Below are 2,500 nucleotides of genomic sequence, written 5' to 3'. Positions count from 1 at the left end.
AATTTGCGCGCCTGCTGCCTTCCTTGGATGTGGTAGCCGTTTCTCAGGCTCCCTCTCCGGAATCGAACCCTAATTCTCCGTCACCCGTTGCAACCATGGTAAGCCACTACCTTACCATCGACAGTTGATAGGGCAGAAATTTGAATGAAACATCGCCAGCGCAAGGCCGTGCGATTCGATCAGTTACTATGAATCACCAAATGACCGGGCAGAACCCGCATTGGTTTTTAATCTAATAAATACATCCCTTCCAGAAGTCGGGACTTTTCGCATGTATTAGCTCTAGAATTACTACGGTTATCCAAGTAGTAATGGTACAATCAAATAAACGATAACTGATTTAATGAGCCATTCGCAGTTTCACAGTACAAGTGCTTATACTTAGACATGCATGGCTTAATCTTTGAGACAAGCATATGACTACTGGCAGGATCAACCAGGTAACTATCCACCGCAGGGAACAGAAGTTCCTTGCTAAGCGGCCCCCCTCCGCAGAGGGAGAGCAAGCTTTCTTAGATTTTGCCTCCACGGGGGGAACCCATGAGCCAAACGGACCACACGGTCCCTCGGTCAAGGGAAACCCCGTCTTGTTTGCCACGTCTTTCTCACAACTGGACCCGTGCACAGTTCAGGCATACCTGTCAGACTCGCCAAGCGAGCTGAAGGAAGGCAAGAAAAGTGCTTCTGCGAAGGAAAATATCCTCCTGCTCTTTTGTCTCTATCATTAGCCAAAGGCTAGCGTACACAACTTCCATCTACACTCTGCCTGCCACTACAGTGACAATGCTTTCGGGCATCATCTTTTCCCTCCTTCGAAAGGAAAGCTACAAGCCTAACTTTCCTTGCCCGTTAGTCAATTCTGCCCTCTATTTCTCCGCCTTGCCGCCGTGGAACATAAGGGACAGGGTTTACTAGCCAGCTCCTCTCGGAACCTTTGCGACCAACCTGCCCACACTATAACCCCCAAACGCTAATAAGGAGACTGCATGATATGGTAGACAGAAAATAAAAACGCGAAAAAAATGAAATTTTGAAAATCGAACCCACAACCAGCCAAATCGTTTGTAAGTCATGCCAAATGACTGGTGACATCTTAAAAACCCATTGAAGCCACAACATCCCATAATTTCACGCTTTTAAAGATTTGTCACTATACGCACTGTAAGTACCTCACTAATTCTCACCTCAGATTTTACGGGAACATGTTCAAATTTTAACACGCCTCTCAGCACGACCAATTACATTAAAATTCATCGCAAAAGTCAGAATTCTCCAATTTTTGAAAAATTCACTATATTCACTGTAAGTACCTCGCTAGACAGTGGAGACCTCAGATTTTACGGGAACATGATCAACTTTCGACACACCTCTCAGCACGAGCAGTTACATAGAAATCCATCAGGAAAGTCGTGCTGTGAAGAGGTCTTTCGACTAAGAAAAATGGTGGTGTGAGGAGGAGTCACCTAAATCAGAGAAAAATACTCTTATAGGAGACTGCTACGAAAGACATTTCTGAGTCCACTGGCCCTAGTCCCCTAATAAGTGTATTTCTGTTTGTTTTAAGAAGGTCCTCCTGACATCACCAATCTTCTGTCTTCAATCCTAACCCCAACGTTAACCCTAACGCTAACCCTAACCCTACCTCCCTCAGGGGCAGTTCTATGGTTATGATCCCACGGTAGGCAGAAAAACTATCCCAATCTAGGTTTTCTTGTATGCTGACTCCATTTTAAATGCTTTTACTTGAGTCTGACAAAGGCAAAGCCAAATACTCACCCCTATATGGACGGGGAAGCAAAGTGCGGATTTTGGTAGGTCGGCATTTTCAATCAGGAATGTTGCCATTCGAAAGAGCGTCCAAAAAAACTTGGTTGGGACACATTTATTTTAGAAATTAGCGACCTAACCAGAAGTGCACTTTTTGGTGGGCCTACCCTACCCCCCTCAGGAGCAGTTCTATGGTTATAATACCACGGAAGGCACAAAACCTATCCCAAACTAGGTTTTCTTGTATGCTGATTCCATTTTCAATGTGTTTCCTTGACTCTGACGAAAGCAAAGCCAAATACTCACCCCTATATGGACGGGGAAGCAAAGTGCGGATTTTGGTAGGTCGGCATTTTCAATCAGGAATGTTGCCATTCGAAAGAGCGTCCAAAAAAACTTGGTTGGGACACATTTATTTTAGAAATTAGCGACCTAACCAGAAGTGCACTTTTTGGTGGGCCTACCCTACCCCCCTCAGGAGCAGTTCTATGGTTATAATACCACGGAAGGCACAAAACCTATCCCAAACTAGGTTTTCTTGTATGCTGATTCCATTTTCAATGTGTTTCCTTGACTCTGACGGAAGCAAAGTCAAATACTCACCTCTATATGGACGGGGAAGCAAAGTGCGGATTTTGGTAGGTCGCCATTTTCAATCGGGAATGTTGCCATTCGAAAGAGCGTCTAAAAGAACTTGGCTGGAACACATTTTTGCTATAAATTGTTGACCTAA

The 2,500-nt window shown here is 44.6% G+C and overlaps 1 non-coding gene across 1 annotated transcript in view; it reads right to left on the bottom strand.

Moving 5' to 3' along the window:
* The window catches only part of LOC146446660 (small subunit ribosomal RNA), a 1,800-nt gene extending 1,357 nt beyond the window's left edge, over window positions 1-443 (bottom strand). The window contains exon 1 of the ribosomal RNA XR_014862501.1: window positions 1-443. This exon is cut by the window's left edge and continues 1,357 nt beyond it. This is a non-coding gene — a ribosomal RNA (small subunit ribosomal RNA).
* Between the last annotated feature and the right edge of the window lie 2,057 nt (window positions 444-2,500).

This window comes from Pavona decussata, unplaced genomic scaffold (genome assembly GCF_977016875.1).
Source record: "Pavona decussata unplaced genomic scaffold, jaPavDecu1.1 SCAFFOLD_3329, whole genome shotgun sequence".
Classification (NCBI taxonomy): Eukaryota; Metazoa; Cnidaria; class Anthozoa; order Scleractinia; family Agariciidae; genus Pavona; species Pavona decussata.
The sequence above is the reverse complement of the archived record's forward strand: the minus strand, read 5'-3'. Positions and strand labels throughout refer to the sequence as shown.